We start from the raw sequence: 25,586 nt of genomic DNA, 5'->3' as shown, positions 1-25,586 counted from the left end.
TACTGCTCTTTAGGAAAAAAGATTATTGGGAATTAATTAATTAATTATTGGGAAGTGAGGTGAAATTTCACAGAAGTGTATATGTGTGGGGTGGGGGGGAAGGTGATGAGGGAGCAGAGCTGGAGATGAAAACTAGCAACTGATGAAAGTCCAACTAGTGTGTAAGGAAGGCATTATGGCTGACCAGGTCTTGGAGCCGCCCTGAATAGTTAATGTTTTGCAGCAGGACAGGAGCTATGGGGCTGGACTCCTTTGGCACAGCTCAGCTGTGGGCCAGCTGAGCACTGCTGCTCTCTCACAGTGTCCTGTACGCAGGAAGCTGTTGCTGCTTGTGGCCCTGTCTCCCTGACCCATTAGCAACTCCCCCAAAGAGGAAGTGCCACAATCTCTCCCCAACAGTGATAAAGTGAGTAAAGGTATTGGTGGCAGCAACTGGATCCTCTGGAGAATTGGGGACAACTACCTTTAAGTAAAACCCTGGCTGTGAGACTGCATTGCAGCTCAAACGTGTCTGAGAGCTCGCTTTCAACTGATGAAGTATTTGGGATTATGCATTACCCTGTAGGGCACAGAGAATGCCATACTTCTCGAGTGAATTCAGCCAGCGGCATTGTAATTACACTAATTACACTGTAGCCTTCAGTCAGGGTAACAAGTTGCTGCTACGCTTGCTTGCATTATGCAGCACTGTAGTATATGTCATGGTATTTCTGTGCGTGCGTAACCCGCGCTTTCCTCTCGCTATACTTCGACATGATGGTCCAAAGGTAGGACTATTACTACCTCCATATTCTCCTTCTCATTTATTTCACCCCTGCTAAACTGTCAACTGGACCTGGGAAGTAAAGGGACAATTTCTGGAGCCTTTCCTCTAGTAGCCTTTCCTCTGTGTTTGTGTTTGTGTGTGTGCCTGTGTCTCCGTGTGTGTGTGTCTGTGTGTCTTTTGCACAAGGTCCTATCCACCGGAGAAGCTGGGGCCATCACTCTCCATGGTCACTGTCCTCATTACATTAGCTAAGAAGAACCTTTCTCCCGGCTGAGCACAGGGCTTAGCTTGTCTCAACTGGAAACCAGACTTTAGCTATCTCACAAATTACCGTGTTCAAGAAATCTTTACAGAGTGAGGTGTTGGTAAACAAGAGCTTGCTGCTCCTATGATTCACTACCTTCTTACACACCTTAAGAGCAGATTTCTCCACCCTCCTATGGCCGTGGGGAACTGCAGACACGGTGGAACCAGTGCCCTTCTGTAAGTGTCCCCCCAAAGCATGAGAGGCTGCAGATAGTATTTTTTATGACAGCAGAGGTCAGGGGAAAAATACAACTTGTGACTGTTTGTCAAGGCAGGGAAGGGATCCTCAGAAAGGCCTGAGCAGGGCCCAAAGCACGTTCAGTACTGTCCTGTGAGAGCCTTGCAGGAGTGGCCACGGCTGCGGCGGAGGCGAGGGAAGGCAGCCAAGCGCCGCTGGGCAGGCGGGCAGGGCGGGCGTGGGCAGGGAAGGGAGAGGCGGGCAGGCTGGGCTGTGAGACAAGGCTGGCCGCGGGCTCCCTCGGGGAACTCCAGCAAGCCTCTCATGTTCCATGTACTCTGGCTTTCCTCTCCAGCAAAAGAGAAGATCTAGTACTCTTTCTTTCACCGTGGGTGTCATGAAGCTTCAGTCTATGGAAGTCCTGCTGTAAAACCCCTTACCACAAAATCTACACAAAGTACGTGCAATTGGCTCTTACAAGCTCAGCGTGCTTGGAGAGGAAAGGCTGGTGAATATATACTCTGTCCAGCTTCACATGGCATCTCCATGCTAAAGTGAGCTGCACATGATGCTTGCTGGCTCTTGAGAGTGGTATAGTCACATCAGTGTGGCACTGAGCCTAGCTAATTAGCCTTTCTTGGCAGGTCTAATTAGGCTGGGCAGGGAGCCATGCTGATAGAGTTGTACTTTCATGGGTTCCAGCTCTCGCTCGGTCCCAGTCAGTGTGTGTATCTCCCCACCATGGTGCAGATGCCCCACCAACACTTCCCATGAGCCCAGGACCCTGGCAGCAAAACCTGTGGAGAGGCCAGCTGAGGACTGAAGAGAATAGCTGGATCTGGCAGGCTGAAATACTGCTTCTTTTTTCTAAGAAAAATTTTTGGAAGAAAACAGCAAAGAAAAAACTCATGCAGATTTTTCTCTGCTTTTTCAACTTGTGGCAATGTTTTCTGAAACTTCCCCAGACCCAGGGGTCCCAGATGAGGTCAGACACTTGTGCTCTGCTCAAACCCTTTGTGAGATGGAGGCAGTGTCTCTGAGGTCATGGTCTCTCAGGGGATGGCAATCCTCATAATAAAGTGTGTGTGCATTCCCTTCATAGCCCTTGCTATAGGCTTTGTCCATTTTTTGAGCTGAGAGTTAGATGGAGCTCGGTTTGTTAAGAGCTGAGGATTAGTCTTGATTTGGCTGTAACCACTGCCATGGCACAGAGCCGAGGTAGTCTCTGTGTGATCCTTGTGGTCAGTCTAACCTGAGGAGGGCAAAAAGCAAGGGTGAGAAATGAAAGCTGGGTCCCCCCAGGTATGGCAAGACCCAACATAGGGAGTGGCTGGAGCAAAACTTAGCAGAATCAGTTGACAGAGAAATGAAGAGGTAGAGATGAAGATGGGGTGAAGACGGGGTTGGCAGTGGAGGCAGGGATCCAGATGGCCTCCCTCCTAGATCAACATTACAGACATGAGAATTGAAAGGAGAAACTGTCACAAAAGTAAACAGCATAAGAGAGAGGGCTGTAATGTAATGCTTGGACTAGCCGTTGTCCAGGTGTCCACCCTCTTATCACACAACACATTGTGGTCAGACACAGGAGCAGGTCCTGAGCATCTGCACCTGAAGCCCCTAACGAGTGTTTGCAGGACGAGCTGAGAGAGATGCTGTGGCCGTGCAGGGGAGAGGGGTGGGAAGGAGGCTTTCAAGCACGTGGCAGGCTGCCTGGCCGACACAGCATGCAGCAGGGAGGAAAGACATGAAACAAAAGCCTTCCTGCAGGAGGAGAGAGAAAAGACCCACTGCTGACAGAAATGAAACAACACAGCCCGCTGTGGAGGCCAGCGCTCCTGGGGCAGGCTGGGCCAATAGTTGTAAAAACAGTTCTGAAGTAGGAAATGTAACATGACTACAAATTGCCTCGCTTCCCCGCTCCAAGGCTCCCACCACGTGTAACAGGACGCCGAGCAGCACAGCAGGGAGCTGGCAGAGGTATAGGCAGGTCCTGCCTGTACTGGCGTGGGGCACCCACTGGAGAGCTTGGCACCCCACGCCTCCATCTCTTCCCAAAACACGTAACTGCCCCAAATAGAAATATTCCCAACACCAGCATTGTCCCCTCACTGGCAGTGGGGAAGCTGGTTTTGTTTGGAGGCTATCCGCCAAAAACAACAATAATGCAGTACCATCAATTCCCACAGGGGCCCTACTCACAATGGCAAAACTGGACAGATAATTTGCAACTGATATGTCTGTTATGGAGACAGGACACAGGCATTTTTACCAACAGGTCATCTAAGCCCCAGAGCAGAGTCAAAACACATGGTGAAAAATACGTCTTCCTCCTGTTTCCATGCTGGCTGTAACACAGCTTTTGGCTGGGCAGCACAGTGGTGGAGGACTGCAAGTTCTGTAGTTGCAGCTCTGGATGTTGCTTAATCTTTGTCTTCTGTTTCAGTGGGTCTTTTTACCAAAATATTTGCTGTGAATGGGAAGCAAAGGAAAAATAAAAGTTGACTGTAAAGGGTTTCTCATGCACTGTTTACAAATTTTGCACTTTCTTCAGAGCCACAAAAGTTAGAGATGGAAAAGCCATAGTAAGTCATAGAGGCTGAACTTTTCCAAGGCTTTTAAATCACTTATCACGCTGACAAATGACCTCCATGGAAACTCTGTGTGGCAATGCCAGATATTGCAGCCCACCAAAGTCTTTTCCATGCCATCCCCACAGCAGCTACAGTTAAGAAATCAGGCAATAAACCATGACTGAAGCGAAGTCAGTCTCTTGCTGATTGCTCTGGGAGGAGGCAAGTGCTCAGAGAAGGAAACATAGAAGAAGTGGGAATAACTTTGGTTGCTCTTTTCTGCATCTGTTAAAGCTTTATGAGGCTTTAATGTCCATGTAAAAAGTAACCTGTGGTGTGGTGAAGGACCATCAATGTTCTGATTCTAGGGTGAAACCACTCAAGGTCAGGTGTGCAAAGGAAATTGCACATGTACATGAGCAGGTAGGAATCGAGGAAGACTTGTAGAAATGCCCTTCAGGCTGGACATTCAACTGTCATTAAAATGCAGAGGAGGCAGACATGGGAAAGCAAAAGCAATGCAGCTTGTATTTTCTACAGTAGAACAATTTAGAAGCTGTTTAGCACCTTTTTCTCATTTTCTCCTCCCTCTTAAATTTATCTCTATTCATCTTCATTCCCTCTTTGGTCCCTCAAAGACCACCTCTATTTTTTTTGCAGCACTTTCTTTCAACATGGAAGTTCACTTCTTATTGAAATAGAACAAAGACACTGTTGACTGAATCTCACCTCATATTTCTCACATCACCATCATGGAAAGAAAAGTGGTGCTGCACAGCTGATGAGATTGATCTGTATTTGTTGATTCTGTGAGTTGTTTAGATACTCAGACCACAAAGATACAGCCAGCCATGTAAGGGTCTTGGAAAAGACTATCCTGGTTGGAATCTTTAAGCTGACGTGTGAGTTAGTCAGCTAACATGGGATGTTTCACCTGGCCTTGGGAATCAGTGACACACTGAATCTAGGCTGGATGTTCTCTTTCAGTGGAGTTACCTATTCTGCAGGTAACTCCATAGGACAGTTTGTACCACGTATTTCATATTTCTTTGACAACTCAAACTTCCTTCTTGAGAGAAAATATCCCTTTCAGCTAAGTCCCTTTTTTATATTTGTCTTTTGCATATCAAAAAGCACATGAGGAACAAATGTGCTTAAAGAAGGTGAAGTATGCTGTTACTACTGCAAGGAGACAGTGTAATGATTCTCAAACTACACCCACATGGAAAATGAAATTTTCTACCTAATGCCTGTATGGGTAAGTCACTTGTGACATGTAGCTCTCTTGTAGCATCTGGTCCCTGTGAAAGCTGGGAAGGAGCAAGTCATGGAACTGGCAATCTTGTCTTACCATTGGGACAGCAGAACCTGAACCCAGACTTCACAATCAAACAAGGGATGGTGTTATGAGTGCATGACAGTTCAATGTCCCATGTTATGAGAGGACAATATTAATCCCTAGAGAATGTGGCATCTTTTTTTCTCATCTTGCTCTTGCTGTAGAGGGCAAAACAGTGGCCCAGCAGTGTTGTCACCAAATCCCAAAAGTTGTTTCCCTCTGTCCCTGCTTCATCTGTACTACCAGTTGCTTGAGCAATGTGAGGCGAAATGCCATTGCCCTCTCTGTGTCCCAAACTGCTTTTTTGCCATCAACTTGTTAGCATGAAACCCTACATGATGGCCCTGGAGGAAAATATTTCTTCTGATTTTGTTCAGAGGACTCTGGTTTAGCAGGTCAGACAAATTAATGTGGTGGGATAGAGAGTACCAAAAGAAGAGTGGGAGATAAAGGGCAAGTGGGTACAGATTATTTCATTATGAACTTTCCATGAAATAGCAAGGGCAGAACTGGGGACAGGAGGATATTAATTTATGGCAGAATGCTGTTATTGCAGCCCTTCTTCAACCAGTCATGTTACAGGAAGATAAACAAAGTCCAAGCCAAAGTTTCCCCTGGGTTAAGCCTGCTAGCTTGGAGATTTATGTGCAACTTATATCCAGCCTGATAATTCCACTGTGTGACTGACCAAAGGTCTTCACTTGCAGGGTAGGATGTTGTTAAAGGCACCAGTACTTGGAACTGGAGCACAGCAGGATGCTGCCTGATGAGGTCCTCAGTAAATTTCAGTGGCCAAGAGCAACTTGTTGATCTCTGTAAATCGTTGCTTGCGGCACTGGATCGAGGGCTATCTCACAGTACAGCAAACATGAGGCTTTTTTTGCCAGTGACCAGAAAAGCCAGGCTCTGTTTGTTCAGCTAGAAAGTGCTTACACTAGCTTAATTTTTTCCCTTGAAACTCAGCTTTCCTAATTCTGTATGGGAGGGCTTTTTTTCCAGGCTTTTTAAAGTAATATCAGTATTATGGCTAATGAGGCAGTGGAAAGCAAGCTGGTCCATTCACTGTAGCTAATGATTCCATTCCCGTGAGCCTAATCAAAGATTTGTACATTTAATTGCTGTCAAGTCAGCTCCAGCCACCTGCCATTTCTGCCACACCTGATCTCCCTTCTTCGTGGCCTGCAATTCTAAATGAATCCATCTCTTTTGCTAAGGGAAGGAAAACAGAGCTGCCAAGCAACCCTGAAATGGTGCTTTACCCTTAGAACAAAGATCAAACAGTCTGCTTTGCCACTGAGCAATATATGTGTTAACTGACTGTGGCACAGATTTTTAAAAAATTTATTAGTCTCATATTGGAGATCAGGGATGTCAGAAATACACCCTTGCCTGGACATGTCCTGGACTTGAGACAGACTTCTGTCAGAGGCGAAAGTGATTTTTGTTGGCTCACCACTGAACAAAGTTGAACTACATTTATTTTTGGTTTTCTCCAAAAAATAGAAAAATATCACTGAAGCCATTATTCCCCTTCTGCAGTGTACTGGTGCAGTATTTTGACCAACCTTTGTCCTCAACATCATGATTCCTAAACATCCTGCCTTCTCCATAGGGAATTAATGCAGGAAATGTTTTGGGGCCATGTTCCCTTGAATGTAAGAGATAACTCCTGTTCATTGTTCCAGGGAAAAAAATAAAAGGGAAAAAAAAATCCAGTTGCTGTTAACATACTTTGAAAAGAAAATATAAACCCATTAGTGGGCTTTAATGAACTGCTCATTTTTTAGCCCAATTTCCTAGTGAAATGAGAATTATGGGATCATATGGTATGGTCATTCTGTCCGATCATCCCTCACTAATAGTTTTTCTGTTCTTGGCCAAGTTGAACCCTAGATAAAGAAGGAAAACAAATGCAATAGAGCAACATTACTGTTTCAAGAACATAAGTACACAGGTGGAGGTGTAAAAGTCCACAAATACCTCCTATGAATGGCCCAAGTAGAGGAAGTCTGGCAAATGAGTTCATATGTTGTCAGCAAAAGAAGAAAGACCATACAGGTGCCCCAGCCACAGCAAAAAAACTTTAGTTGGAGATTACCATAAGCCACAAAACACAGAATCTGTTGAAGATGAGGCATCACTGATATCCATTCTCACAGAGCTACTTCATTTCTCTTCTTAACCCATCACAGAAAGCAAAGACACCACTAAGATATGTAAGACCTGTGTGTGACTGGGTAAAATGAGATTTTTGCAAGTGGCTTTGATCCAAATGCAAGCTGACACCTTTTCCCCCCATTGTAACAATGTGGAAAGGCTTTATAATAGATTTTAATACAATTTACTCCAACTTTAGGAGCTCTTCCTCTGCCAGAAGAGTTTAATTGGCCATGAAGTCCTGTGAGTTTTGTCTTGAGAGTTGACAGATGCATAGATTAATTTACCAGGAAAACCAAAGGATATGTTAAAGGGTCTGAAAACAATTAAAGGGTCTGCAGCTATTTGTATCTGTCTGAGAGCTTTAAGCTAAAGTCTGATGCTCATTTTGCTATAGGGCTTAACCATTATTGTACTTTACTTCAATGCAAATCTAAAGAGAACTTAACTTTTTGACCATTTCTGTGATAATGTGTTTAAAGCTTCTGATCAGAATTTCCTATAAAGTCTTCAGGAAAAAAAAAAAAAAGCTGCCATATGGGAAGGCACCTCTTTCCTTTCCTCTGAGCTGTCAGATAACAGAGAGTCACATGCACACTGAGGGGAAACAGATGCAAAGGTCAACTGGGGTGCTGCCATGCTGAATTATGTAATGCCTGATACCTTGGTTAGCCATGTGAGCCACCTCGTAAAGATAAAAACCTGGGTTTCTATGCTTTCCTGTATTACTGAAACAGACCAGGAAAGGAAGAGGACAGCTATTCTTTCCATTGATGACTGAAGCATCTTACTAGACATAGGAGAGCTATGTTGTGCAAATGCAAGTCTGCACACTCCCAAAAAATGTTTCAAAGGATGTCTCATTTTCTAAGGAGAATAATAAACATGGGGCTGGGGATTCTTGCACCTCAGCTCAGTCATCCATTCCTGTACACACAGCATGCTTAAAGCAGTCCTGCATGCATGAAAGCTTGATGGTTTAAGCCTTTCTTCATAAAGGAGGAACTGAGGGTTCGATTTACTTTTGCTTGGCTACATTCAGGGTGATACTTTTAGTTAGCTAGCTAAAGTGTGTGAGAAAAGGATGAGGTATGCGATGCTTTCCATTCAGTGGCATTCTGAGCAGCTGTCACTGAATTTTGTGTGGGTTCCAGCTTGTGGGGAGGATGTCCAGAGTGTGCCTCACTGGGCTGGCAGTCCTGAGGTAACAGCAAAGGAAGCTCTAGCTCTTGGCAGCCAGCTGGGTTTAGCCCAAGTGAGGTGTTTAAATGGAGCAGCTTTTCATTTGCCTGTGTCTCTCTGGGGTTTGCCTCCATGTAGCCACATGCTAACCATGCAAAAGCCAGGGTCTCTGCTGCTGATTCAATGGTTCACAGGAATGCTACCAAAGGTGGAGCTGAGCCGTGACAGGAAACACTGAAGTTCCTCCTAGTGTGTGCAAGGCCATAGTGTTTGCAATGCTCCTGCAATGTAACAGTGACAGCGTTTATGAGGAGGCACCGTTTCACATACTCAGTTGCAAGACAGAGGTCTTTGACCTTTCTCAGAACTGTCTTGCAAAACCTATTGCCACGAGACCTTTGTGGGATTTGTGGAAGGGCTCTTCAGGGATATTGTGTAACTGGGAGCCCTCTAGTCTGCTTCTCTTGGTCTGTTTGTGCAGTGCATAGGTGTGGAGCTATTCAGGGCTTTGAGATGAGTGAGGTAATGCTCACAGGAGGAGTTTCCCAAATTACAGAGGGTGCACACAAAGCTGAACAGAGACTGTAAGTAGATTCAGGCCCTCCTCCATTTCCACAAGTCACATCAACTCCAGCCATTAATTAATGTACTAAAGTCAGAACACAGCTCCACCATGGCCTCTCTGGGAAGGTCTGAGCGCTGGGAAAGAGATCATGCCATCAGGACCTGAAGTATGGGTGAGGATCTATTATTTTCTACAGCAAACTTGTCCCTAGAGTCGCATTCTTGCTTGCCTTTATCTTTATAAAGAGTTCATAAATGAGAATACAGAATATGTAAGTACCCTTTGCTAGCAGTGAAGAAGACCTTCATGGAAGGAAAATATGAGAGGGCCTAAATGAACTTCTGCCTTGCTTCTTTGGGAGATAACAGTCTCTGGATGCAGGTTGCCTTTAGGGGTGGGTTACTGGAGCAAAGAAACCAGAGGCCTGACTCAGAAGTACCACAAATCCTCCCAGATGTTCTCTGCCTATCTGATTCTCATGAATAGAGAGAAGTCTCAGAAACTGACTAGGGCACTCAGGAGACGTGAGGGTGGACTTCTTCCCCTGCTGAGTCCCTGGTGAGTGGGACACATTGTCTCCTGCTTGTCCAAAGCAATGTAGGACCAACTGCAGAAGGTCCAGTGGGCTCTCTGAGCCAGAAGAGAGTCAGTAGTGACTTGTGAGGATGGGGAAAGCCAAAAGCAAACACCAGTGACAGGATGGACTGGGCCTTGTCCGCACTTGGACACTGATACACCGCTCTGCAAATCCTTTCCCATTGCAATCTGCAGCGCTGGGGATTTTTGTGCTGGATAATTAGCACCCCTTTAAAAAATTATATATACTGGCTCAGTTCTTTGTAAGTACTTTTGTTATTCCTTTTGCTGATCTGGCTCTGTTTGTCTTTCACTTGACACCATTGTCAGTGCTGAAGACAAATACGCATTTGTTTTGATTTCCTCCTTAGTGTACATATAACTTACAATGGGAAAGCCTGGAAAGTCTGCAGGATAACCTCATAGATAGCTAAATCCATTCTAAATGGCAATGAAAACACAATCTCCTAATCAGGAGGGAGAGTATACCTTTAAACGTGGTCCAAAAATGCTTTCTTGGATAGTAATACACTACCATGGTTTTTGTTCAACTCTCAGCCAGGGGTTCAGATTTCTCCCTGGGGTCCAGGAGTTGAAAGTTGCAAGCCACTTGGCATAATTTCATAAAGACCTCAAAATATAGTTCCCTTCTCTCTAACTACAGGAGCATATCCTCACAGTCAGCTGTTCCTGAATCACTACCTAAAGCACTGCAGGAAATCGATGAGGGAGCAACAGGACAACCAGTCTAGTGCATGGCAAAAACAGGGATCTTCATCCTAGAGATGATTGGAACCACAGCTTTCCTTAACTGGAGTTGAAAAGAGAGTATTATTAAGAGAGAGGATCCTCGGAACATAATGGCAACATTATTAGCTCTTCTACAGCGGCATTCAAATGGTAATTTAACCTTTGCCTGAGCGAATAGATTAAAGGAAGAACTCAGAGCAGTATTTTCTTTATTTTCTTCAGTTACTCCTGGCTCTCTTGCATTTTTGTCTCTGCACAGAAGCAGAGCTATGGAAATTGAAGCCTCCAGGAGGTTCATTCCATTCTTCCTCCTTTTCCCCTGTAATTTAGGCACCTGCCTGATTTCCTCCTAGGAAAAGGGAAAATTTCCCTCTAGGGCTGGCAAATGCTGCCACAGAAAGGAATAAGGAGGGAGCCATGGTGGGTGGAAGGGGCAGGGCATGTGACAGTCCAGGTCCAATTCCTGAGCTTTCCAGTGTACTGTCAGTATGACAAATGGCTCTTGCTCATGTGGAAAACTTCCACTGAAATTGTAGTTTCTACAAAATCTAAATTTTCCATAACTCTCTTCTTTTTCTGTATTTGTTCTTCAGGAAAATCAACCCCTGTTTTGTTTTGGTATTTTTTAGAAATGTTCCATTAAACTGTCTGTGCATTTTGAGAGCTGTAGCCAGTGCTAAGGGAACTCTTGCAGACACATTATGGGAAGTACAGTTTGTCTAGGAAGTTCAATCCAATGGGGAAAATGAACAACAAAAGGCAGTGGAGTACCAAGACCTTATTGAGGCATTGAGTGTAACTTAAATTGAATTCAGTGAAATGCATTGGTGTACAGAATGAAATATTTGGATGTGGAAATAGTCAAGCACTTTCTTTTAGTTGATAACATTGAAATATCTTTGTATTGCATTTAGGAAATAATTTGAGGGGGAACTTGAGATTCTTCAAATAATGTTAATGCATTAACTTGCATTTTGATTAGAGACAAAACAAATATGGAGTTTTTAATGGAGAAAATAATCTGATTTTCTCTTAATTCCATGAGTCATTTGTTTGACTTTCACTTGTATAAGAACATTTAACACTCAAAAAAACTTGATAGAGATCCCCAAGTCTCCACAGGAAGCTGCCCAGAGAGAGGGTGGCACTGGCCAGGAAGAGACACTGTCCATCTTCAGCCCATATTTGCCTTACTGCAACCAAAAGACAATCTGCCTGTGGTTAGTAACAGGGCAGAATGTATGACACATGGTATCTTTGCCACAGCAATCAGTGGAGTATAGTCATTCAGAGAAATTTCATTTCAAACCTAACACAATGTTGCAGGGGAAAACCAAAATATTTTGCTGTAGGGCAAAGAATCCTAGAATCCTTTAGAATGGAAAAGACCTTTAAGATCATTGAGCCCAACCAGACTACTTCCAAACAGACACTATGGCCAGCTCAAGGTAGATCAGTTTGGCTGGGTGTACCAAATGAGCTCTTATCCAGCCAATTCCTAGTGATGAACACCCATTTCCCAAATACTGACAGAATTAAGTGGTGATTCCTTTGAGGGCAATCCACCAAAGAAGCAAAGTGTGGGATAAACAAATGGATTTGCCAGAAGGATTTCTGAGGGGATGGCATTGAACAATCTTTGCCTTGCTTCTCCTAGCTCAATATGAACCACAAGCTGATGCACTCTCTAGAGGATTCAGTCAGTTTGAGACAGACACTGCGCATTTGCAAGTCCAGCTATAAAGCTGAAATGATTTTATGTGGGGAGGGAAAAGTCTTAATAAGACAGACTTAACAACTTTAACAATTATTCCACCTACACCACATCCTCAGTCTTTCAATCACCATTTACACATGGAAGAATGCAAATGCATATTGTAGCGTTAGAGTAGTCAGGGCAGTACAAGTACATAAATGAGTGAAGAATTGTGGTGTCCTTTAATAGAGAACTGTTAGAATGGGAGAAATGGACAAACTTTATGTATATGCATCCTTCCCAAGTGCATCAATAAACTTTCTTGATGAGAAGGAAGTGTTTCACCTCAGAACTGATTTCGAAACATTTTGTTATCATTTTTAGTCTGGCAGTAAATCTCTTCAGTGTCTTGGTCCATACACTTCTTTTCCTTCCCAAAAGATTGGTCTTATTTCATTACTGTTTGTTATTATTGTTAGTAGTGCTAGGCTGAGGAGTGTTAATATGCATCAATTCTCCAAAACATGATTTTTCAGTGTCAGCTGCGTAACAGCTGGGTTCTAAAAAGCAATGTAGATACATGCAGGATCACCTTTCACAGCCTAGGTTTGTAGCAGCAAACCCAGGAGAGCTTGCAAACCTCCACCTCCACATATGCTCTCTGACCCATCCTCTCGGAGCAGGGCTCAGGTGAGCACACTGGTACCTCTCCCCTCCATCAACCCTGGTGCCCTGCAACAGCACCAAGCACAGGTTAGAAAAAACCATTGAGGCCTGGGGGTTCCACTTGCCATCACACAAACCAAGCTTGCTATTTATTTCTCATACCTCAGAAATCTTGAAAATGTGATGCACACAAATAAAACCAGAGGTGGGATTTAGGGCTGGATATAATGAATATTGCAAACAACTGTTTAGCTTTGGACCTTGCCGCTGAAAGCTGACCTATCAACACCATCATATTAATATTGCTTAGCCTAGCTACTCCCAGATTTATCTGACACAGCTATTACTAAGATGTATCTGTGTGTCTGTGTGCCCGAAGGAAAAGAAACCTCAGTTGAAAGTAAATTATTGCCATTTTCTACCAAGTGCAAAGCCTGCTCAGTCTTTGATTGGCCATCCTTCAGAGAACTTTCTGTCTCAAGGATTCTTTGTCATTCAAAACCAATACAGGTGTGGAAAGGGTATGCAAACACATTGGTGAGGTGATAGGGTACAAAATTCATAGAAATGCCAGGAGAATTTAGAGGAGAAATTTACAGGTATAAATTTGGAGTGACACACGAATGATACAGTTACAAGGCATGCTTACTGCCCTGCTAATACAGTATCTTACACTGACCTATTTTAAATGAGCTTTGACATTAAATGATGTCTTTCCTATGTAGTCTGCTGATGTATAGCAAAACAAAATAATGATCCCAGCCTTGAAACCTGGCTGTGACACCTTTTTTGTAGATGAGTAACACTGCTGTTTGCATGCCTTGAATACGGCTAACAATCTGTATCAGGGTGGCAGTGTCTGGTTACACAAAATAATACAATCAGGTTTTGTTTTACCAGTTCAGTGACAGTACTTTGCTGAGAAATTTTTACTTTGGATGTCCCTGTTTTTCAGAGGAACAGCAAAACGCTCAATTTCCCTGGAAACATACAGGTGACAGAGGCAGCCAATATCCCTCCAAAGCAGGTTTCTGCTGTCTGGGGGGACAAGGCTTTAAGATTTGTGGCTAGAACCACAAGAGGGTTTAAATGCTGTATGCAGAAATATGATTCTCAAATGCTCAGAGGTGCTGCCACTGGACTCTGGTGGCACCTGCCATCCCAGTGACTTTTGTGCCCAAGTAAACTTCCACAGGTTCATCACGATCTGCTTCTTCACACAGGAGCACTTCAAACTTTCAAGAACTCCTTGTTCACAAGGAGGAGAAAGAGGCCTTGGGGAAGGGACACAAAGGAAGAGACATGAAGAGAAGCTGCAGGACATGGGGCAGCAACATCCGTATGTGAATCTGAGACTGAGTAGAGCAAAAGGAGCTGCTTCCTGCAATGGAGGCTAATGGTGTGGTCAAAGGAAAAAGAGCAGTAAGAAAGAATGGGGCACTGAAGCAGGTTGTAACAGGCAGTTTGGGTTTTATCTCTGATTTCAGCCATTATTTAATCAAATGGGACCAACCTATCTCCAGCACAGCTCTGCCTGCATATATTCAGAAAGGAATCTGTCCTGACTACAGTGGTACCACCTCAGGATCTGCCTAGTATGTACTCTCTAGTCCTGTTGTGTTATCTGACTTCCAGCCCAGCTGTGAGAGCAGCAAGATTTACTGGAGTGATGAGGGCTCAGCCCAACCAGTCGTGATGGCAAGTTTGTGACTGCTGGCTCTCCCCTCCTAGTCAGTCCTGCAGGTCAGTCCTGTCAGGGCCTGGGGGGCATGGGCTTGGTTCCCTCCACTGACTGAGGAATAGGGGTATTTAATTATGCTCTAAATGTTGAGCTAATGAACAGGAGGAGGATGTGGATGTGAACCCCGCCATCTTTGGTGGATGTTCTTTGGGAGAGATTTTAAAGGGCTTGAATGACCAAGTCCAGAAAAAAAAAAAAAAAAAGGCCTATGGTTTCTAAGTGAGAGGAAACATCCCTTTTTCAGACAAGAATAAAATACTCAAGTCCTTGCCAGAAACAGGACTTAAGACCCAGCTTTCTGGGTGGCATATCCTATTAATGAGATAAGGTGTCTCCCCGTGCAACTTGCTGGCAATTGTCCTTTTACCTCCATTCACTTCACGGGCACTCTCAGCACCAAACTCATTATTCAGGTCTGATCTACAGCAACATAACAGCTGTCTTAAGGCAAGCCTTTCCCCTACTTTCTGTAGTAATGAACAGGCTCCTGAAACCAGCCTGTGGTTCCTGGAATGCATCCTTTTGTTTGCAACATACACAAGAAAGATTAAGTAAAGCACCTTCTAAAAGCCTACTCTGGCTGCAATTAAAATGGCATTTATAATGGAGTAGAAATGCCAGTGATGCACATACACGTCTACAGATAACCGTGATAAAAACAGGGTCAGAGCCAAAGAGACCTTAACCGAAGGAGAGAAAGCATGCAGGAAACAAGGAAGATTGTAGCAGAAGGAGTCCTTGAGTTAACTTCCCAGATTGTTACCTGCATGTATCTATAACCCATGCTGGTGAGGAATCACAGGGGGTTTGCAGACACCCACAGCCCCTGGATACAAAACACAGCAGCTGCTGGGTGCACCGCAGGGATCTCCCATCTGGCCAGGCTCAATGCAAACTGAAGGGCACAGGAGAAGATGCAGGGTTAGGTATCACAGAGTTTCAGGCTGCAATATCACAGCAAATGCAGTGAGATGCTCCAGTTACAAGCAAAGGGAAGCCACTTTTAAAAGTCAGTGAAAGATAGAAATTTCTGAATGCCGGAATATCTGCATTGTCAGAGTCTGCATGGATTACCCAGCAATACTCAGGTGCCTCAAAAGCGCCTTACTACCTTTGTGGTTCTTGCTGCAATTAATCCTTGGAGTAAATGTCCTAAGATAAATGGAATTGCAGCGGGGCTGCCCTGGCTGGGTGACTGCCCAGTGGCGCTCCACCCAGCCCTGCATGCTTAGCCTGTTACTCATGCTGAGCCTTGGGATGCTGGAGGCTTGCAGCCTCCTAGTTCTGCTGCTGCTTGTCTCTTTTCCACATCTTTTTGGTGGGTTCAGATCTCTGACCCTAGTGCAGGCCTCTTCTCACCCTGTGCCCTGGTTTGTTTTCTGCCTCTGCTGCCTTGTTTGCTTGGCCTGCATGTTAGTTCTGTGGGCATGGGCAGCAGTTGCTGCAGCTTCGTGCACAGTCTGCTTCAGCTCTGTGCTGAAGCGTCCTTGGAGCAATTGCATTCTTGCTATTTCCTTGCTGTGCTGCAAAATAACAAAATTGCCATGCTCAGACCTGAGGATTAGTGATTCTGCTTCTGCCTCTGGCTTTGCATCTTCTGATCCTGTGTAATCATCATACCAATTGTCATGCATTTTGCAGGAAGCCTGCACATCCTTCAAGCTCCAAATCATTTTCCTCCTCCTAAAGACCTGTATTTATTAATTAGGAGTAATCCCTGTTAATTATGAGGAAATACATACAGCTCTGTGTGTCTGCACAGAGTATTTCACTAAGTGTATAACCTTTGGCACCAGAGATCTGCTTTTGGGAGAATTAGATATGAGAATATATTTGTTTAAGCCTTGAGTCCCCTGGATGTCCACCGAGATGTAAGTTACTTTTCAAGGTCATCTCAGACCTCGTGACCTTTAGGCCCACTCCAGGATTTGAAAACTTCCTGGTTAAATAAGGTTTATCATTGTTTGAAAGGATTTGGCCTCTGGCAAGTAAAGGTGGAAAGTCATCTATATTTGAATGTTTTCTGTATACAAGCTTGGCTGCTGCCCATGATTTTAAAGTTGCCCGCTGTACTTATAGCCTGAAGAAAGCTGTGAAAGGCATAGGGACTCTCTAGTGCAATTAGAAAGTCATCAAATGTGGCATTAATGAAAAACCAAAGGGACAGATACAGCCTCTCTTTATACAAGGATGAGTTGGGAATTGCTTTGTTGAAGGCTATGAAGTCACTCTGGATCTAGCTCTGAAAATGAAGGTTGGAGAGCCTGGAGAGGGGAGCAGGCTGTGCCACATTTTCATCTCTGCTGACACAGCTGTACAGGGGCATATGTGAAGCTGATTTTGGAGGCAAATCCTGCTCATTTATCCTGTCACCTCCTGTTGTCAGCAGTGTGCTCAGCAGCTGACCTCTGTTCATGTGTAAGCTCAGTGAAGACTGAAGTTGCAAGAAGTCAGATGCTGCTGTCAGTAATACCAATACAACACCTTGCGGTGAGCGAGGTAGCTTCTGAGCACGGTTGTGCAATTCTCCCACTGAAATCACACTGTTACTTCCAGAGGTGTGAGAGCTGAGAGTCACAGCGGTGTGACTGAATTCAGCATCTGACATATGAGGGGTTCTCTGACTCATCCAAGGCAATGCTGATTCTCCAGGTTCACCTTAGTGCACTTTCAAGTCAAAATTCATTGAATTGGGCTTAAATAGACACAATCTTACATGTGGAGTGACTCCATCTGTTTAAGGAAAGGGACAAGTCAACTCTGTGGATAATTTTTTTTTATTTCCTTGTAGGTTTACAGTGTCTCTGTCCCCTGGGTTAACTCCTACTAGCACGACTACCAAAAAGAGAGTCAAAAGATACCCTGATGTTTCCAAATCTGTCTGGATCCTCTCTGTGATAGCAACACACAGGTGAGAGCAGCATGGGGTAGAGCTCTGGTCTGTGTTCTTAAAGGAAGGAGTGGCCCAGGTTGCTCCACAGTGTAAATCCTGACAGGCTCTGAAACACAAGCCATTTTTCTGGAGTGGATTGCCATGGGGCCAATAGCCCCGTACTCCTACTCCTTCATGCCAGCACTTTCTGTTCACATCATGTTGAATGTGCTTCCAGAATGCACTGGAGACATGGGAGTATTTGAATGGGATGCTGCCTGTCTGCCCCTAGCTCCTGCTGCCCCTCAGCCCATGACAGAGCTCTTCTCTCTGAGATGTGGCTGGCAGCACTCAGAGGCCTTTGCCACGTGCAAAGCTGTACCAGGGAGAGGGCGATGTGCCTGCTGAACCCAAGCTTGGAGCAGCCCAGGACTGCCAAGCTCACTTGTGGGGCCAATCTGCAGTGGGTAGATTTGTGTGGGGAGAACATGTACTGGAAATGTGTAATTACTGGATTGGGGTTTTATTTCAACGAAGGAGAAGGATTTCGCCAAGGGATTGCTCTATATATTGCAAAGCAAGGCTGATTCTCTCTCTCTTTTTTTTTTTTTTTTTTTTTTTTTTTTTAGGGAGCCCTTTGTTAAAATCTTGGCAGCACGTCTCTGCCGGGAAGACAGAAGTGCTCTGTGCTGAAGCGGTGTTGGCACATCTTGCCGGCATGCGGGGCATGCAAAGGCGGCGGGGAAGGCTGCCATCTCATGGCGAGCCTCGCACGGCTCCAGCACTCTCAGCTCGCCTTCCCCGCTGCCCGTTTCCAGGCCAGGTTGCTGCTGAGGAGACTTTTCTCAACGAGTCCTTCCTGCAGCTCCAGAAGCAGCCGATGTCTTTTGCCATGGGTTTTGTGCTTTAACTTTGAGAACAAATCTGCCAGAGCCTAGAGTTTTCTGGTTTCTTGCCTTGTCAACATTTTATGTGAGAGCAAAATGGTAGTTAGTGAAAAACCATGGGGGCAAGGCAACCACCCATCTGAGAAGAGGCTGACTGTCACAGATGGTTTTAGTGGTGACTTTAGGCTGATATGCTATTGCCTGTGACAGCAGCTTTGCTGAATCACAGTCCTGAATGGAAACTCCCCTGGAACTGCTTGTGGATTACAACTCATAATTTTGGGATTCTTTGGTATTCATCACTAACCTTCTGCCTCAGCTCACACATCCCACGCTCTTGCGCTCGCTGTCTGCCCTCCGCCTACTGAAAACGTACCAGTGCTCACCCAACACAAGCTGGGTACTCCCTCTCCACTCCATGGGATGTGGAAGGCTTCATAGTGTTTCCAGAAGTTTCCAGGAGACCCTGGACATAAACCTGTGACCGGGAGGTTCAGCTTTGGCCAGTGAGACCTTCTATACAGAATGAAAGAGTCCTTGCTGATCAGGGGAAGTCCAGAATGGCAGTGTGGGAACAGGCAGATGGCCAGCACCCATGCTGACAGCAAGGGGGATGGAACAGAAAAGGGAATTTTTAAAGGTGATTAAGGTCTCTTGTTCAAGGAAATGGTCAGAAATTTTATCACTCTAAGTGCTTTGAATACGTATGTGGTGAGGAAAGGGAAAAACTGCATTTTAAAATGTTGTCCAAGTCACACCAGCATTAACAGCTGTCTAAAATATGTGCTGAATATGCACACCCTGGAGATGTGCATGAATATGGATTCTCTGAAGTGAATGGGCCCTACCCACAACCCTGGCTCCTGTAACCACACTCCTGAGTCCCACACGTGGAGATCTCTGTAACATAGCATGCTTGAAGGAAGAGGATACAATCTTTCAGCTGTAGGTTCTGCCTGGAGAAAACATCTGTATTGACTCCTCCTTTTCCTCAGAAAGTAGGTTATTTTATTTTTAAAAGCTGCTTCTTGGAGCAGTGGAGGCCAGGGATGGTGCTGTGGGTAAGCACAGGATGTGAATCAGGCCACTCTCAGCTGAGGGGGTCCAGGCTGCTGTACCTTACACGTTTCACCCATGGGGCTTTTGAGTGTATCAGAAACAAGAGACAGAAGCTAATTTTCACTTGTTGAAATAGAGTAACATTTTATAAGGAATATGTGCTCTATCCAAAACCTTCACAATTTTGATTTCAGCCAGTAAACAGAATAAAGGTGTCAAAAGACATTCCAGTAATGGAAAGAAAAGCGCTATATTTTACACCAGGATTTTCCCAATTTCTTTTGTGTTTCTGCACAGATATAGAAGGTCAAGCCTCTCCAGGTGTCTTTCCATGTTGTATCCTAATCATATGTTTCCGTCCTGTCTCCCCAAACCCTTCCTCTCAGTTCCAATTTTACCACTTCTCAGCTTGGCATGTTTGTTTATAATGACCCAAATCACTTCCTCTCCTTCTGAAAAGGAAAAAAAAAGAAACAACGCCCATCCATTTTTAGATAGTGGCCACATGCTCAGTTGAATCTGCACACTGGGGAGGCAGCTGGGAAGGACACAGCAGCGAGCAGCTGGGAGTGGGCAGGTGTAGGAAGCTCTTAGTCAGGTTTGTCATGGAAAGTCATAATGTGCAGTGACAGGGCAAAGAACAGGGCAGCACACGCTGCCATCAGAGTCCTGCACTTGGGCTGGGATAGCGTTGTTACACAGTATGTATTGACCTCAGCGGTTTAATCCGGTTTAAAGCTTCCTGTGCTCCCCTGTCTCAGCAGCCCATTGCTCACCCCTCCTCAGTTGTTGCCAGAGCATCCACAGGCAGTAAGATGTGATGGTGGAAGGATAAGGCTGAAAAAATGGAACCACCCACAAAGAGATGATGTACAGATAAAGAATCAGAATCGCAGAATCACAGAATTGTTTAGGTTGGAAATGACCCCTGAGATGCAGTCCAACTTTAGATTGATCACCACCTTGTCAACTAGACCATGGCACTAAGTGCTGCATCCAGTCCTTTCTTGAACACAAAGACAGATGTGGATATAGGCGGGAATAGTTTAGTTTTGCTTTGAGTTCAAATGATTTCACTGAGTCACATCAGACTGCAGTCCCATGACCAGTATTTCTGGAAAACAAGGATGGAGGGAAAAACATGGATTTATATCCCAGTGAGTGGAAATGAGGACCACTGGAGAAAGAAAAAGCAACCTTTTGCTAGGCCTAGAAGCCCTCTCAGGTTGTTCCTAGTGAGGGTGGGGGCAAATAGCTGGAATAGATGAGGTGTGACCAGCAAGGCTCCTGAACTTGCACAGGCCCAGAGAATGTGCCAAGCACCAAGTGTATAAAAACCCAAGCTGGAACACATAATGCTTAGTGTCCATCATATGGAAACTGACAAGAAGTTCTTCAGAGCTACTACGCAGCCAAGAAAAGAGGGAGAGTTGTCATCCAGGATTCTGCGTTGGTAATAGTTTTCCCTTGCCTTTTGCTGGGGAATGGCTTGGCTCTGAGGTCTGGGATGACAGAGGGGACGAGATGAGCACTGACATCCCTTCCATGCTCTGAGGATTCCTCAGAGGTGTTTGTGCAGCAGAGATATTACAAATACAGTGTCCCTGCTTGCAGACAGGAAAAAAGTTTAAGTCCAACCAACCACTCAAGGTATAAACTTTGTGCTGATGGGATTTCTTACCCATAAAGGAAAAAATAAGAGGAGGATTATTTTTTCTCCATGGGGACTGCTATTCGTACACTACAGTTTAATTTCTTTGATAGGAAGATGAACACTCCCTGTATACACAATATACAAATCTAGCATAGTAGGAGCATACCTGTGCACTAGTTTTCTATTAAAAGCTTGTTTACAAGAGGGGTAAGGAAAAGAAAGAGTGATTCGCTAAAAAGTACTTTTCCTCTTGGAAGCACTATTTTGCTTCAGATCATTAGGAGAAGTCATTGTTCCCCATACACACTCTCACATGCTGCTCTCCATTTGGGATCAAGTCCTTCAGTGGTCTTTCCTGGTTCAGCTGAGAATAAAGCACATGTTGGCCTAAGTCCATGCTGATCCACCAGGCTGCAAGGACTTCTCCAAGGTGTCAAGGGCAGTGACTATTACCTTCACTGTGGTGGATGTGGTTTGACCATTTCTCTGGAGCCATCTGCTCTCACTCTGTGGACTGCTGGGGGAGCTAGCAGGGCTTAGCTTTTTGAATATTTGAGGGATCAGATGAATGCAGGAAGTGGAGCTGGGGGGAGGATAGGAGAGTTGAATTGGGTTATGGTGAGACAAGAGGGAGAGAGGAAAAGGACTGTGCCATTGATAGCCAGGGAGCTGCTGGCTTGGCTTGGCCATCTCACCAACCCTCACTCCTGGCATCCCATGACACCTGGTATCCCTGGGTTATGTGAGCTAAACATGGGTTGCTAATGCTGCATCTTACATCCCGTTTTAAAACAGCCTGGACATGTAGTAAGGTACTCATGAACATTTGTTTCTTCTGATGCTTCTGGAATGGGGGTGGCAAGCCAGCATTCAACAAGTGCTGGAAAAATTGGGACAGTCTGGCTTGAGCTGGCACTGAACAAGAAGGGGCAAATCCAAAGCAAGAGGTAGGAATTGTTTATGTTCTGTTCTCACATAAAGCAGTGGCAAAGTCAAGGGCATGGAAATGACACCACAGATTGGGAACCGACTCTTGTGGGCCTGAGCTAGCAGGGCATTTCTGACATATCTCAGTATCTCCTGCAGGAATCCAATCAGAGCTGAGTCAGGTTAGGAAACTCTCCAAATTCCCATATCACTGAAAGAATCTTCTGTCCACCCAAGCATGAGATTTACAAAGAAATGGGGGTCATGCAAAGGCAACAATGTCAGACTAGCCTCAAAAGGCATTCCCTTGGCATTAGCAAAAATAGGGCTATGCAATATTTTCTTTATTTTTCCTCACTGTAGAACATGAGTCTTACTCACTAAACTCCTGGGGTGCCGATCACACCCAAGCATGACTGACCTGGCCTTTTGCACTCCAGTGTGCGGGACAGCATGGGGATTCAGGGGTCCTCTTGGGCCTGCCAGCTCTGGAGCTGTTTCACAGCTGCTGGAGGGCTGCCAGCTTGAAGGTCTTTTAATGAGTGGTGTAGTGTCTGGCAAGTAACTTGCCTTCAAGTGGATGTGACTAATCATGAATCTTTTCAATAATGTTGACCACCCGGTCTCTCTTTCCTCACTCTGCCCAAGCCCACTGAAATAGGAGTAAATTGGCCTTATTCTGGCAAAGGCAGGCAGTTATGAAGAGCCCCTAAAAGGCTTCCAGTGCACCATGCCTAGATTTTGCAGTGAGTGTAATTATCAGAGTTGTTGTGTGTGTGTTTTGAGGACAGCTAAATAGCTTCAAAGGTCTGAAAGATCGCACTCTGTCACCAACCCCCGGATCATTTGCCTGAATGCCTAATTTCTGTACTTCACTGGTACAGTGTGCTCCTGCAAAGGCAATAAGCTGAAGCCTATTAGAGTTCACAACTCTGTGTTAACTGTTTATGTTTGTTTTATTGGAAATGTCCTTATTGTCTGCACGAGCAGCAGAGCCAGAATGCGGCAGTTCAGTTACTGGTCTGTGCTAAACTTGATCTAGCTTATTTGATTGGAGAATGAGATCTTTCTATCATTCTTTAACGAGTTCCCTTGGATGTATAAGGAAACAAAAATGCAATTTGGCTTCATATAATATGCAGAAGTATATTGTATTATTTGTTCTCTGAGAGGAATGGTGCAGGCATTGTTTCCCCAAATGAAACCTGCTGGAAAGTAAGCGCATAAGTAGAAAGCAGAAAGTTTGGGAAATGGAACTTGAGAAGGAGAAGAATGGGAAAATATCAGTAAGTTACAGGTGAAAATCTGCTGCTGGGAAAGGAAAGGAAATTATGTTGTGAGGACACAGTTCTCAAAATTGTTATCAATATAATTTAATGGGACTTGGTGATTAAATGGTATCATTGGTCTGAGTCACGCCGCTTTGTATGGCATGCTGGATGATATGTCTCAAGTGCTGGAGGTCTTATCCAGCTCTTTTTAATCATGTCTGTGCATCCTACCTTCACAGCAAAACACGTAAATCTCAGCAGAGGAAAACTGGTAGTTGTTGCTGACACTAGTTGATCACGACTGATCACCACTCTGCCTCTTCCTCCCAGTTTTCCTTTTTGTACCAATAGTTGGGCACCAACCATTTGTGTACCTCTGCTTGATATTTAAACATCCCCACATTTCCACTACACTTGCAAAGATCTAGAATAATTCCTGATGGAGTATGGGGCTGCTTTTCCATTCTCTTCCTTCTTTTTCTTTCTAGACCACAACATTTTGCCTCTAAACTGGAGAGACATGGATTTGACAGATGGACCACTCGATGGATAAGGAATTGTCTGGATGGTTGCACTGAAGGAGTTGCAGTCAATGGCTCAGTGTTCAAGTGGAGAGGTGTGGCAGGTGGTGCTCCCCAGGGGTATTGGGATTGTCAAGTTTTAGTATCTTTGTGAGTAACATGGAGAGCGGGATTGAGTGCACCCTGAGCAAGTTTGCGAAGCTGTGTGGTGTGGTTAACATGCTGGAGGGAAGGGAGGCCATCCAGAGGGGTCTTGACAGGCTTGAAAGATGGGATAGTGCAAACCTCATGAAATTAAACAAAGCCCAGTACAAGGGCCTGCACCTGGGTCAGGGTAATCCCGAGCACGAATACAGGTTGGCAGAGAAGGGATCAAGACCAGCTCTGGGAAGAAAGTCTTAGGGATGTTTGTGGTGGAGAAGTTCCATATGACCTGTCAGTGTGTGTCTGTAGCCCAGAAAATACACTGCATCCTGGGCTGCATCAAAAGGCAGCAGGTCAAGGAAGGGGATTCTGCCCATCTACCCTGCCCTTGTGAGACCCCACCTGGAGTCTGTGTATAGCTCTGGGGACCCCAGCATAAGAAGGACGTGGGCCTGTTGGATCAAGTCCAGAGGAGAGCCACTGAATGGATCACAGCACTGGAACACCTCTCCTGTGAAGACAGGCTGAGCGAGCTGGAGCTGTTCATCCTGGAGAAGAGAAGGGAGACCTTAGAGCAGCCTTCCAGTACCTAAAGAGGTCCTGCAAGAGAGCTAGAGAAGGACTTTTCACAAGGGCATGTAGAGATAGGACAAGGGGGAATGGACTTAAGCTGAAGGAGGGAAGGTTGAGGTCAGATATTAGGAAGAAATTCTTTACTGTGAGGGTGGTGAGGCACTGGAAAAAGTTGCCCAGAGAGATCATGGACTCCCCATCCCTGGAAGAGTTCAAGACTAGGCTGGATGTGGTTGTGGGTAACCCAGTCAGGTGGAAGGTTCCATGGCTGAGGGGTTGGAACTAGATGAACTAGATCATCTTTAAGGTCCCCTCTGACACCAACCTTTCTATGATTCTATGATTTTGGTAACTCTTCACAGAACCAGTCAGGAGGGCGAATGGAGAAGTGATATTGTGTTGTACAAATCCTACCAATCAGAGCCAATTTAGTGGGTTTCTAGCAAGTGGATCTGTTGCCAGCATTGAAAAATCTTTGCAGAAGGAAAAGTGGGACTTAAGTTGCATTATTCACACTTAGTTATTTACACTGTTTATATCATACTGTACATCAGGTAGAATTGTACTTTCTTGTCACAATTTTGGAAGGAGGTGAGAGGACAAAGGTTACAAATTAGTCTGCCTAAGGCAGGGATGGATGCTGCTCTCTGAAGTTCACTGCCAATCCCAGCAGCTTATTGTATGAGTGTTTGTTGGAAGGAAAAGGTAGTAAATGCTAAAACTCAGGAAAAACAAATTGTTCCTGCATATTGAATGCATTGACAACTTAATGGAAAGAAGAGAGTCCAGAGAGGAGTCTACTTACTACAGGCCATGGAAGAAGAAGGTTTTGCTTTAATAACAACTTAAGAAGAAAAGGAAATAAAACTGTAAGAATCAAGAAATTGAACTGTGTGTCTCCACAAAATTCCTATCCCTTTTCCTTACTTGCCTGATCTTTTCTTTGAAGTTTGATTACTGTCACTTCAACACAGAAGAGATTTAGCAATTTTAGAGGGTATATCTCTGCTCAACAAATAAATACATTAGTCTTTCGCTAGTTTTTGTTAGTCAAGATACATTTGAAGTGCTTTTGAGATCTTTATTGCTCAGTCTTTTAAGTAATCACCTGTTCAACGACAACAATCAAAAAATCCCAGTTTGCCTAATTGTATTTTTACTGCATTCACCAATATTCTCTCTC

The 25,586-nt window shown here is 44.8% G+C and overlaps 1 long non-coding RNA gene across 1 annotated transcript; it reads left to right on the top strand.

Moving 5' to 3' along the window:
- Positions 1-705: 705 nt before the first annotated feature.
- On the top strand, positions 706-23,894 carry LOC116439724. The gene is made up of 4 exons (XR_004238251.1): positions 706-767; positions 4,958-5,081; positions 17,287-17,406; positions 23,654-23,894. It is a non-coding gene; the product is annotated as an uncharacterized LOC116439724 (long non-coding RNA).
- The last annotated feature ends 1,692 nt before the right edge of the window (positions 23,895-25,586 follow it).

The sequence above is a fragment of the Corvus moneduloides genome, chromosome 2 (assembly GCF_009650955.1).
Source record: "Corvus moneduloides isolate bCorMon1 chromosome 2, bCorMon1.pri, whole genome shotgun sequence".
Taxonomy (NCBI): Eukaryota; Metazoa; Chordata; class Aves; order Passeriformes; family Corvidae; genus Corvus; species Corvus moneduloides.
Note: the sequence above shows the minus strand (reverse complement) of the source record. Positions and strands in the feature narration are given on the sequence as shown.